Consider the following 13,904-nt stretch of genomic DNA (forward strand, 5'->3'; position numbering starts at 1 on the left):
GCGCATTCTAGCATCATGTGAGGTCCTACAGGAAGAGCATTCCATTTTCCCTGCTTGGTTATTTATTCATTTGTCATTTCATGGATGGTCTTTCTATTGTTGAGGCAAATTTCCTTTTCTATCTATTTTGTTTAGGATTTCTATGATGACTGGATTTTGAATTTTGTGAAATACTTTTTTCCATCTATTAAGATGATGTGGTTTTCATCTTTCATTCTGTTCAAGTGGTATATCACATTGATTTGCTTGAATATGTTGAACCATCCTTGCATTCCAGAAATAAGTGGCACTCGAATATCTACATTTTTTAAATGTCCTCTTGAATACAGTTTTCTAGTACAAGGGATCTTGAAGAAGTTCATGGAAAAATACATATTATGAGAAAATTGTGCATGAATTTCACAGTTTTTGCACCAAAATAACCTGGTGCATGCTTGTAATCTCAGCTTCTCTGGAGGCTGAGGCAGGAGAATCACTTGAAGCCATTTGGCAGAGATTGAGGTGAGTTGAAATCACGCCATTGGACTCTAGCCTGGGCAACAAGAGTGAAACTCCATCTAAAAAAAAAAAAATAGAAAAAGAAATAGAAAACATCACTGATTGGTGAAAGCTATTGAATTAGACAGAAATGTAACTCTGAAAATATATATTTAGGCCGGGCGCAGTGGCTCAAGCCTCTAATCCCAGCACTTTGGGAGGCCGAGACGGGCGGATCACGAGGTCAGGAGATCAAGACCATCCTGGCTAACACGGTGAAACCCCGTCTCTACTAAAAAATACAAAAAACTAGCTGGGCGAGGTGGCGGGCGCCTGTAGTCCCAGCTACTTGGGAGGCTGAGGCAGGAGAATGGCATAAACCCGGGAGGCGGGGCTTGCAGTGAGCTGAGATCCAGCCACTGTACTCCAGCCTGGGCGACAGAGCGAGACTCCGTCTCAAAAAAAAAAGAAAAAGAAAATATATATTTAAATATTGAATAATGAAGAGCATTTCTGAATGGTGTGTATATACATATATATTTTGTATGTGATTTCAGATGCAATTTTAGATATTGTATGAAATTGTATAGGCAGAAGGATACAGCACAAACTGGTAAAAATTATGTCTAGATATAAATGACTACTTTTTATTTTAGTGTTTAAATATTTTATTACATTTGTTCAGGTGAGTGTTAATTTTCTATTTATGCATTGCCATGGTATAGCCAGCAGTTTACTACAACACTCATTTATTTTCTCACAGTTCATAGATGAAAAATGTGTCAGGTTTTTGTGGGTACTCTGGTTTCACAAGGCCAAAATCAAGGTCAAAGCCATGGGATCGAGTCTGAGATTGTGGGGCCAGAATTTCCTTCTAAGCCCATTCAGATTGTTGTCAGAATTCATTTCTTTCTCCTGGTCCCCATATATTCAAAATCCAGCACATGAAATCACCCTCGCGCTCCTGGGTCCTAACTTCCTCTGCTTTTGCATCTCTCTGACATACATTTCTGCTGCAAGGACACATAGGACCTACCCAGATAATCCAGGATAACTTTATTTATTTTTTTTCTTTTTTTGTTTTTCTTTTTTTTTTTTTTTGTGAGACTGAGTCTTGCTCTGTTGACCAGTCTGAAGTGCAGTGGTGCAATCTGTGCTCACTGCAACCAGTGCCTCCCGGGTTAAAGCGATTCTCCTGCCTCAGCCTCCCGAGTAGCTGGGATTACAGGCACACACCGCCGTGCTGGCTAATTTTTGTATTTTTAGTAGAGATGGGGTTTCACCATGTTAGCCAGGCTGGTCTTGAACTCTTGACCTCAAGTGATCCACCCACCTCGGCCTTTCAAAATGCTGGGATTACACACAGTTTTCTCTTTCAAAGTCAGATGAGGTCAGGCATGGTGGGGGGTGCCTATAATCCCAGCTACTCAGGAGACTGAGGAAGGAGGATCGCTTGAACCAGAGCGGCGAGGATGCGGTGAGCCAAGATCGCGCCACTGCACTCCAGCCTGGTTGACAGAGCAAAACTGAGTCTCAAAAAAAAAAAAAAAAAAAAAATTCAAATGACTAGTAACCTTCATTAATTAGGAAATTACCAGCCAAATTCCTTTTGGTAGGTAGCATAACATAAACACAGGAGTAGCACCAGGAGTTGGAGACCTGCCTACAACATCATAGGACCAGTAAACTTTTTTGCACTGAGAAAAAAATTTGTCAGTCTAGCTAGAAAATTATTAACATTTGGAATATTTCTGTAAAGAGAAATTGGTATACTATGTATTGATAAACTACATTTGTAATACTATAGTTTACATACTAAAATATTACATAGTAAAATATATTTTATTTCATATATTTATATTAATTATATTTATATAAAATATAGTATTTTATAGTAAAGTATGGTATTTTACAATACTGTATTTTACATGATCTCGTACCATTTTATGGCTGCATAGGCCATGATGTATGGGTACCACAATAACTATACATCAATATAATTAACTATACATCAATATAATTGTATAGTAATATATATTTAAATGTTGGTAAACTGTATGTTTCTACGAAATTTCTATATTATTTGGTATTCAGTTGTGCTCACGAGTCGATTTATTTCTTTTTTTTTTTTTTCTGAGACCAAATCTTGTTCTGTAGCCCAGATCTGGGGAGCAGTATTGCAATCTCGGCTCACTGCAACCTCTGCCTCCCAGGTTCAAGCAATTCTCCTCTCTCAGCCTTCCAAGTAGTTGGGATTACAGGCGTGCACAACCATGCCCAGCTAATTTTTGTATTTTTAGTAGAGACGAGGTTTCACCATGTTGGCCAGGCCGGTCTCAAACTCCTAACCTGAGGTGATCTGCCTGCCTAGGCCTCTCAAAGTGCTAGGATTACAGGCATGAGCCACCGTGCCGGACCAGGTTTCTTTCATTTTTAAAAGACTTTTAAGTTCAAACAGGTGCAGGTTTGTTACATAGGTAAACGTGTGTCATGGAGTTTGTTGTACAGATCACTTCGTCATCAGGGTATAAATTCTAGAGCCCACTAATCATATTTCCTGATCCTCTTCCTTCTCCCACCCTTCGCCCTCCAATAGGCCCCAGTGTGTGTTGTTCCCCTCTATGTATCTGTCTTCTCATCATTTACCTCTGTCTTATAAGTGGGAACATGTGGCATTTGGGTTTGTGTTCCTGTGTGAGTTTGCTAAGGAAAATGGCCTCCAGCTCCATCCATGTCCCTGCAAAGGACATGGTCTCGTTCTTTTTTATGGCTGCATAGTCCGTGAGGTATAGGTACCACATTTTCTTTATCCAGTCCACCAGTGATGGGCATTTAAATTTCTTCATGTTTGCTGTCGTGAATACAGCTGCAAAGAACATATATGCACATGTGTCTTTATGATAGAACAATTTATATTCCTTTAGGCATGTATCCAGTAATGAGATTGCTCGGTCAAATGATATATCTGTCTTTAGGTCTATTTTGTGGAAGGCAGAGTGACAAGTTCAAAATTTTTTAATTTAAACTAATGGCTTTATGTTCTTCCTTTCACTTCCTTTCATGTCTTTCAAAATCCATCTTAAGCACTTTGCCTGATTCCAATCATCTGCATATAGCTTAAACTATCAAAGATCTAAATATTATAAGAAAATCTACTTTGGGTGGAAAGACTTCTCTGGGAGGCAGAGAATCCACTGAGACATACGTAGCGTGTGTTAGGTGCCTGACATACCAGACCTCAGTATTTCCTGCTTCCTCCTTGTGAGACCCTCTCTGCCTCCAGGGATCAAAGAGAAGAATCTCCCCAGACACTCTAAAATCCCTTTGGAGATGCTACCTAGGAATTAGTAAATGTTTTGTTCGTAATTACAACAGGGAAATAAAGTTTTAAAAATATAATAGCGTCCTAGGACTGCACTGTTACCTGTGACAGGTAAAATGATCATTGCAGTTGTGAGAGCAGGTCAGTACACAGAACCACAAGCCCATATCTAGCAGCCTGGCTGCTGCCCTCTCATATAATACTGACTGGCATGACCAGGTCACTGAGCTCACCATCCAGACAGAAGGATGAGTCAGGTGAGTGTTTTATGCTTCAGTTTGACAGGTAGAGTCTGGAATAGAAGGAGGTATATAAGAAGTCCAGATATGGCCGGGCGTGGTGGCTCACGCCTGTAATCCTAGCACTTTGGGAGGCCAAGGGGGGAGTGGATTGCCTGAGGTCAGGAGTTCGAGACCAGCCTGGCCAACATGGCTAAACCCATCTCTACTAAAAATACAAAAATTACCGGGCTTGGTGGCGAGCGCCTATAATCCCAACTACTCTGGAGGCTGAGGCAGGAGAATCGCTTCAACCTGGGGAGCGGAGGTTATCATGAGCCGAGATCATGCTGCTTCACTCCATCCTGGGTGTAGGAGCGAAACTCCATCTTGGGAGAAAAAAAAAGGTCCAGATAAGTGATCACATCAAGAAAAGGGAATCTTAGGGGTTTGAAACTAGTCTAATGTCAAAGCCACACAGGAAGGAGGAATAATTCCTGGAGCATGAGCTGAGCCAGGAAGGAGAGTTGGGGACTGTAGACCCTATCCCAGTCCCTGATGGCTCCTAATGTAGTTTAGTTTAATCCTTCCATAATAATGATTTTTTGGTATTTAATCCACATGATGATGAAACCTGGGTTTTAAGGTCCTTGAAGACTGGAACTCTAAAATCTATCTGTGGTTCAGCCACTTTACACAAATCATAGAAAGACTATTAAGGATAATTAGAAGTATGCCCTTATGACCCTAATGCTGGAAATCATTGGGATAAATCTACAAGAATTATCTAATACTGTGCGGAATCCGCGCCCTCAAGTGGCAGTTGCTGGCATAGAAATGTTATCTCAAAGTTCTCCTCTGAAGGGCTAAATGGAGAGTCATTGTTTCTCTGTTGAAAACATAAGGAGTCTGTTGATTATGGTGAGACTGTTTTCAGTCTTGAAGTTAGGAAGGCAACGTTTAGGGAACAGAAAAGTTTCTAATAATCAGTTTTAGATAGCAGTTGTCAGTCTTGGATTATCTTGTAATGCTGTTGTCTGGCTTAGAAGAAACTCTAATATCCAGTTCTCATCACAATACAGTAAGTTGGTGAGGTGATGCATATGTTAATTAGCTTGATTGAATCTTTCTACAATGTATACATAGATCTAAACATCCCATTATATCCCCTAAATAGACACAATTATTGGCCAGTTAAAAATAAATAAATGTGACGGGGCGCAGTGGCTCACACCTGTAATCCCAGCATTTTGGGAGGCCGAGGCAGGTGGATCACTTGAGGTCAAGAATTCAAGACCAGCCTGGCCAACATGGCGAAACCCCATCTCTACTAAAAATACAAAAGATTACCTGGGCGTGGTGGCAGGCACCTGTAATCCCAGCTACTTGGAAGGATGAGGCAGGGAGAATTTCTTGAATCCAGGAGGTGGAGGTTGTGGTGAACCAAGACCGCGCCACTGCACTCCAGCCTGGGCAACAGAGTGAGGCTCGGTCTCAAAATAAATAAATAAATAAATAAATAGGGCCATGTGCAGTGGCTCACACCTGTAATCCCAGCACTTTGGGAGACCGAGGTGGGCGGATCACGAAGTCAGGAGATCGAGACCATCCTGGCCAACATGGTGAATCCCCATCTCTACTAAAAATACAAAAATTAGCTGGGCGTGGTGGCGCATGCCTGTAATCCCAGCTACTCAGGAGGCTGAGGCAGGAGAAATGCTTAAACCAGGGAGTCAGAGGTTGCAGTGAGCCAAGATCGCACCACTGCACTCCAGCCTGGCGACAGAGTGAGTATCCATCTCAAAAAATAAAATAAAAAAATAATCAAATCCAAATCTACCACTTCAATTTATCAAATGCACAAGATTCCATGCCTTACAGATTTAATTTTTGTATATGTTCTATATTCACAGCTTTTACAAATCTCACCTCAACACTTACTGTTTTACTCATTGTATGTATTCATTAATTGATGAGTATATAGAGAGATCAGACTGTTACTGTGTCTATGTAGAAAGAAGTAGACATAAGAGACTCCATTTTGTTCTGTACTAAGAGAAATTCCTCTGCCTTGAGATGCTGTTAATCTGTAACCCTAGCCCCAACCCTGTGCTTGCAGAGACATGTGCTGTGTTGACTCAAGGTTTAATGGATTTAGGGTTGTGCAGGATGTGCTTTGTTAAACAAGTGCTTGAAGGCAGTATGCTTGGTAAAAGTCATCGCCATTCTCTATCTCGAGTACCCAGGGACACAATACACTGTGGAAGGCCACAGGGACCTCTGCCCAGGAAAGCCAGGTATTGTCCAAGCTTTCTTCCCATGTGATAGCCTGAGATATGGCCTCATGGGAAGGGAAAGACCTGACCATCCCCCAGCCCGACATCCAGAAAGGGTCTGTGCTGAGGAGGATGAGTGAAAGAGGAAGGCCTCTGTCTCTTGCTCATCCCTGGGAATAGAATGTCTCCGTGTAAAACCTGATAGTATGTTCTATTTACTGAGATAGGCGAAAATCACCTTAGGGCTGGAGGTGAGACATGCTGGCGGCAATACTGCCTTTTAATGCACCGAGATGTCTGTGTACGTGCACATCAAAGCACAGCACCTTTCCTTAAACTTATTTATGACACAGAGTCCTTTACTCACATGTTTTCCTGCTGACCCTCTCCCCACCATTACCCTATAGTCCTGCCACATCCCCCTTTCCAAGAAGGTAGAGATAGTGTTCCATAAATGCTGAGGGAACTCAGCGACCAGTGCCGATGCGGGTCCTCCGTATACTGAGTGCGGGTCCCCTGGGTCCACTGTTCTTTCTCTACGCTTTGTCTCTGTCTCTCATTTCTTTTCTCAGTCCCTCATCCCAACTGACAAGAAACACCCACAGATGTGGGGGGGCTGGCCCCCTTCGGAAAATAGAGACAGTTTTTTTTTTTGAAATGATTTTGCTCTTATTACCCAGGCTGGAGTGCAGTGGCACTATCTCAGTTCACTGCTACATCTGCCTTCCAGTTTCAAGCAATTCTTCTGCCTCAGCCTCCCTAGTAGCTGTGATTACAGGCGCCCACCACTATTCCCGGCTAATTTTTGTATTTTAGTAGAGATGGGGTGTCTCCATGTTGGTCAGGCTGCTCTCAAACTCCCAACCTCAAGTGATCCGCCCACCTCGGCCTCCCAACGTGCTGGAATTACAGGCATCAGCCACCGCATTGGGCCATTATAATTTAATTTCTACCCTACTTTATTTTATGATCCTCTAGTGTTTCATGTCATGTAGGACATGATATCAGACTGTCCATGTAGTTAGGACATGATATCAGAATGTCCATTAATGCCTGTGGTAGGTGCCACCGTACTTTCTTTCCTGGTATAAAAGGAAGTGAGTCTCTCTGGTAGCTATCCTGATATGGGGCCAATCTTTTAAATCTAATTTAGTCATGAGGCAGATTCTGTAATTTTATACTCCAGTCAGTGGATCTACATTTTATCAAAGTCTTTAAAGATTTATTCAAAATTGGTATCAGCTTCTGGGGTAATATTTTACACATCAATGGAAACCGGTCGAAAACAAAATTATGAAATTAAACGTCACCTGTGTAAAATATACAGACAAGATATAAAATAAAAATTAAATATGTATCTTCATTATTGGAAGAACTCCGCTAACTGGCTTTGACAGTAGAGCATGGTGGTTAACGCACTCTGAAATCAGCCCAGACAAGATCAGTCCCCATTCCACCCCAAACACGGTGTGAATTTACACAAATCATGTCATCTCTCTGTGCTTGAGTCCTCTTGGTCTTTATAATGGTGGTGCCTGGCTCATAGATTATGAAGACTATGGAGGTGAATACACTTCTGTTCTTCATAGCAAAGAGCAATTCATTGCAAATACACTTAAAATGGGACACATCCAAAGATGGCAAACTCTTCATAATAGTAACTTTATGAAGTATTTCTATTTATTTTTTGAGACAGGGTGTCACTTTGTCACCTAGGCTGGTGAAAATAACCAATCAACTTGCTGCACTCTATGCACTGGTGTTGAATGGAAAATGTGGTGATTCTGCTAAAGCTTCTCTGTCTTTCCCTGTGTGTGAAACCTAACCATCTCTACTTGGGTACGCTCATCCCATTCATTTAGAGTTGATGTTTCCAGGTGGCTATCCTCACGCTTTGTGTTCACATAAACTCTATACTTAATCATATATTCTAAATTTTATTATTTACTATTGACATCAGTTTCTATCGGATTCTAGGAGCCTCACCAGAGAGGGCACCTGTCGCCATGTTGTAAAACTCACACTTGTCAAGAAGACATGGGTTAGGGTTTCTCCGCCTCCCTCAGGATGAAGCTAATTAGCTGACACAGATGGTCACCTCCACTACCATGTAGAGCCAGGATGAACTACGTGTGACCAAGAGTGTTAAGTCCTCTTCCCTGAGGACTGATTAGTGTTTATCTTGAAAACATGTACTTAATGGGTTGTATAGAAGAGTGAAGTTTCTTTCTCTCTTTTCAACCTCTCAGCTGTTTGCCTGTATTTCGCATCACAATCTGGTCTAAGGTTTATCTATCAGTGAAATGGTTTTTATTTCTTTCTCTATTATCGTCGTGGAGATGATTTGTCATTTGGGGGAAGACTTTTTGTTTTCAATTATATTTTCTCAACAATTAGTAAAGTAAAAAGTAAAGTAAAAAGTATTTTTGGGGGGCCAGGCGCGGTGGCTCATGCCTGTAATCCCAGCACTTTGGGAGGCCGAGGCAGGTGGATCACTTGAAGTCAGGAGTTTGAGAGCAGCCTGGCCAACATGGTGAACCCGCCTACAAAAATACAAAAATAAGCCGGGCATGGCGGCACGCGCATGTAATGGCAGGTACTCTGGAGGCTGAGGCAGGGAAATCGCTTGAACCCAGGAGGCAGAGGCTGCAGTGAGCCCAGATCCCGCCACTGCACTCCAGCCTGGGCGACAGAGAAATACTCTGTCTCAAACCAAAGAAAAGAAATAAAAGAAAGCAACAGATCTCTTCCACAAATGTGCTGGGACAACTAACTGGTTATCTACATGGAAAAGAATAATGTTGTATCCCTATCTCGCACCATCAAAATTTTATTTTAAAGCGTTAAAACAAAATGAAGAAAAAAAAAAGAGAGAGAGAGACAAGGAAGGGAGCCCTGCAGGACGGGGTGTTACTTTGTCGCCCAGGCTGGCCTGGACCCCCGGATCCAGCAATCCTCCCGCTGCTGCTTTTGAGTAGCTGGGACTTCAGGCTCCCGCCCCCGCGCCCGCATCTTTGCTGTGTTTATCCAGCAGATCGTCCCTAGCTGGCCCGAGCAGTCTGTCCTGCATCCCAAGTGGTGGCTTTAGGGAAATCTCTGAAGCTGAACACAGGGTGCACTCTCCCTCCCAAGTGAATGGAAAATAGAAAGGGAGAGAATTTCTTTTCTGTTTTGTGGGCGGTCAGCATGAAATCGTACGTTCCGCCCAGGCCGGGCCTTGCGTTTTACATTCTAGTTTGCATCCCCGTTCCAGACAATTTCAGGGCTTTTGAATCATGCCTCAGCCTTCCTGGCTGGTCTCGCCGCCAAAACCTGAAAACAGGTGCTGGGAACAACGCTGAGAGGCGCACAGGTCCCGCCCCGGCCCCGCCCGCTGCGGGTTCTAAAGCGCAAGGTCTCTCCGCCTCGCGCCCCGCCCCTACCTCGCCCAGGCCCCGCCCACCTCCTCGCGGGTCCCGCCCAGGCCTGGCTTCTGTCCTGCGCGCGCAGATTCGCGCAGACCAGGAAGCGGATCTCGTGGAGTGACGGTCCCACCACGGCGCGTGAGTTTCGCCCTGTCTTGTATTAACTCTGCGCTTCCCAGATGCCCAGCGCTTCTGAAACTGGGACTTGGGATCCCCCAAAACCTGGATATTCGCAGCCGTCGTCCTTCACCCAGAGCAAATTGAGACATCCCCGTGAGAGGCCGGGGGTCGCTTCCTTTTGGGTTTTAGGTCGCCCTGAGGCTGGTCCCGTCCCGCGTCTTTCTGCTGTAGGGCAACGTATACACTTTCTATGCTTAGTTTTCCTGCTCTAAACCTTTTTCTGACTCCTCCAGCCCCGCGCTTTTTAAAGTCCTCACCGGAGAGGTGGATTCTTGCCCTCGTAGGCCCCTGGAGCGCAGCGCCGCTGCCCCAGTCCCGGGAAGGCCGCGTCCTCTGCCTTGTCCTGGGATCCTGCAGACCCCACCCTTGTCTTAACGCGCCCACGCCCCTTCACCTCCCTCCTTGTGCCGGGCCCTGCAGTTCCCCAGGTGTCCCCTGCACAGTCACCGCTTCCCCGAGCCCTCGTTGGGGAGGTGCCCGGGGTCTGTCCTGTGACACGGGGTGTTCTTGCCTTCCCAGCTCCAGCCCCTGGAAAATGTGCTCCACCGGGATGCAGGCGTCTTACTGCAAACCCTCCTGTGATTGTGTGGGCCAAAGGGATCAGGAGACAGAGCAGTAGAAAACCAGAGAGAGAGAAAAGAAGAATGAGAAAGACCCACAACAGATGGCAAAGTAGAGGATGTTGAGGGATTTGCCGAGAGGCAGAAAAGTGAAAAGAAAACGATAAGAAAGCAGGAGGAGAAAAGCAACTGGAGAAACGTAGAGCAAAGCTAGATGTACAGAGAGATGAAGGACAGCAAGGTAGGGAGAGGGGCAGCAAAGAGGGAAGCTCATCAGGGTGAGGGAGAGGAGGAGGGATTTGGAGCCGGAGCAGACAGAGCAGAGTGGTGCTGGTGGCAAGGAGAACAGAGGGAGAACCACAGCAGGGAGGACACCTAAAGATCTAGGCTTCCAGAGGGTGGGGGGACAAGGAGGTGTAACAGGGAAGAGGGAATTTAATGGGGAGAGCAGAGGAGGCGTAGAGATGGTGTTGCACCGGCTCAGTGGATTTACATCTAAAAAGCTGAGCATTTCAACAAAGACAGAGTGGGGTTTTTTGCTTTCAGAAGCAGAATAAAAGCAGTTAATCATATAATGATAGGTCACGTAATCTATAGCATAGTGTAACTTGTTTCCTTCCATAGCTGGTGGCCTTGTAGCTGCATTGAAAGGAAAACAAAAACAGCTAAATACACACATTTGTCCTTTTTTTTTTTTTTTTTTTCTTCACTCTTGTTCTGGAAAGGGTGGGAGGGTGGGGGGAGCTGTCTGGAGCCCATTCCTTTGGCTTCGACTTCACAAACAGCGTTATCTTATAACTGTCCTTGAAGTGAGCTTGCTAGGCAGAGGAGAACTAGTTCGTCTTTTCTTTTTAACCCTTGCCTTGCCCATTACTTTTCTTGGAGTGAAAGAATGCATATTTATTTTTTTAATTTCTGCCTCAGTTTCCTCCCTTAGATGCTTTTCATAAACAAGATTTTAATAAAAAGCATCACTGTTACTGGATTCTTCATGAAAGAGCAGGTTTTCTTCTTTAGGCACAGGCTGATATTCACATAGAGCTATTAGCTGAGTGGTAGTCTGCCTGGTTACAATTGCTTCTGTAGTTGATTGAATGTTCTTAACAAGAAGAGGTCAGAGGCAAGGGAGTATTAAACAAATCTTAGTATGGCTGGAACTACTCCTATTAAGGTTTTGAACCTACTGAAGGAGGAAAACCAGCCTCTAAAGAGGGACTCAGGAGCCTACTTTTTCTAAGTGTGGACTGGAACTTGGGCTAATTTTTTCATTCTGGCAGTTATTTCTGTAATAGCCTTCCTATTGTCATGGATTTCTAGGCAGCAATTGGTTAGATTAAATTTTCTACGTACTCTTCCTTCCTGGGCTAGGAGGTAGTCTAAAGTTAATCTATTTTGGTAGATGGCATTTCTCATTTTCGTGGCTTGCTGGGCCAGTAAGTTGAATGCATTTGCTGTTTCATTAGTGATGATTTTACGTACTGCTTGCAACTTTAGGATGTGGTTAAGTGTGTAAATTGGGGTGCAGTAGCTTTATGACTTACCTTGTGTCCAGGTAGCCGGCCTAGAGTACTGAATTAGTCTATCGGGGGCCAATCTCTGTCTTTCTAATCTTCTATTTTTATGTCTTACATCTATATCCCTTTTGTTTTTTTCTTTAATGTTATTGTAGACAGGATACCTTCAAGGTTCTCCCTGTTGCAGTGGGAGTAAGAAGAAAGATGGTCTAATTGTTTTTAAGTACACAAACCCTTGTCCACTTTCCTGGCAACTGTCGGTAGGCCCGTGGCCCACAAATCTGATAGAGATCGGAGGGTGCTTGCCAGGTATTTGGAGCTTCAAGCTGATACTAGATGTGGTTTAGAGAAATGGAAGAATGGATTTGGATGAGGTGATCTGGAGTCATCTTTGCCTTGCCACGAAGTTTTCTTTAGTGTTTTATTATAATATTGCTGTCTTAAACAAGTTAATTCTTCTAGTGAGTCCGTAAAAGCTTTTCCTTAGTGAACAGCACAGTATCTCCTGATAATGGAAGTTTTTAAGAGCTAGACGCTTGAACTTGTGGGCATCGGTTTGGGGGAAGAGTCAGTTAGGGTTAAATTATCTTGTGACATTAACTCTTTTGCTTCTTAAGGCCATTGGTCTCGTATGATGAGGAAACGCTTAAGCTGCTAGCAATGTTTTCAGCTACCCGAGTGAACAGGTTTTTAGCTAAAGGAGGAGGCTCTGGTAACTTCTGGTCTACGCGCTTATGGAATGATTTAAAGACTCGGAATTGTTGCTGGTCCGGGTTCCTTTTTGATAACGTATAGGTAGGTTGCTGGGTAGGTGTGTGGAGACATGTATGGGGTAACCCGCAGTCCGCATGGGTAGGTCTGGCTTTAGAATGGTGAAATTTACAGGATGACAGGTTTTTGTTTCACAATCTGGTTTTGCCGGCATTTCGGTAAGCATGATTGGCCTTTGTTGGGTGCTGGGGTGCCACGATATGCAATACTCACCATCTTTTTCTGGGTCCCAGGGGGACAAGGTGGCATGCATAGGTATTTGTAGTCATTTCTATAGTATCTCTGTACAGGTAGGTTACCACAGACGGATGAGTCTAGGTCTGCTGCTGGACGAGCATCAAAATACAGAGAAATAGGCCCTCGATAAAAGGGAGGGACCTTGGTTTTGTTTAAGAGGGGACTTTCTTTTGACCTTGCACAAATTTTAAACTCTTCACCAGGTGAAAACTTCGGGTTATAACATACATAAGGTTGGTTATTTCCAGGGTCACAAATGGAGTAGGTGGTCTGATTATAAGTACAAGTTCTTCAGCAAGTCCTTATACACTCATAACAAGTATGGTTCAATAGAGTCTTAGTTATCCTCTTCCCTGACCAGGTAGTATGTGTACAGTGGGGACACGTTTCTATAGGGGCTTCTTCTAACATGGTTAAGGTGGGTAACAACAGCAAAACAATGGACAGCATATTCATATCCAGCAAGGTCAGAAGAGGGCCTTGCCTGGGGGAGGAGGTTGGTCAGAACGACAGAACAGTAGAGAAACTGTTAGTATTACAAGGAAAACTACTAGTCTTAAGATTACTAACTACATTTACTTGCTTGACGTGTCCTCAAGCTTCAGCTGTGCATAGTCTAGTCGGCTTCCGGTATGTGACTAGAGCAGGGCTTGCTGTTTCTTCAAGCTTCAGCCATGTGTAGACTGGTCAGCCTCAGAAAGTGACCAGAGCAGGGCTGTCATCCTCAGCAGCAGCTTGGTCTCGTCACAGGACCAGCCGAGTTGGATCATCTGGGTCTTGCTGGCCGGTCCACTTGTCCTGAGCTGCCAGTTTCGGCTGGCTGTGGTGGATCTAAGGCACAATTTGTCCACTCCCACTGCTGTTTAACTCACAGGAATTGTGCATGCTGAGTATGCAGTGGTAACATTAGACTCAGTAGTAGAGGCTCAGCCTCTGCCTACTGGA

This window comes from Macaca nemestrina, chromosome 20 (assembly GCF_043159975.1).
Source record: "Macaca nemestrina isolate mMacNem1 chromosome 20, mMacNem.hap1, whole genome shotgun sequence".
Classification (NCBI taxonomy): Eukaryota; Metazoa; Chordata; class Mammalia; order Primates; family Cercopithecidae; genus Macaca; species Macaca nemestrina.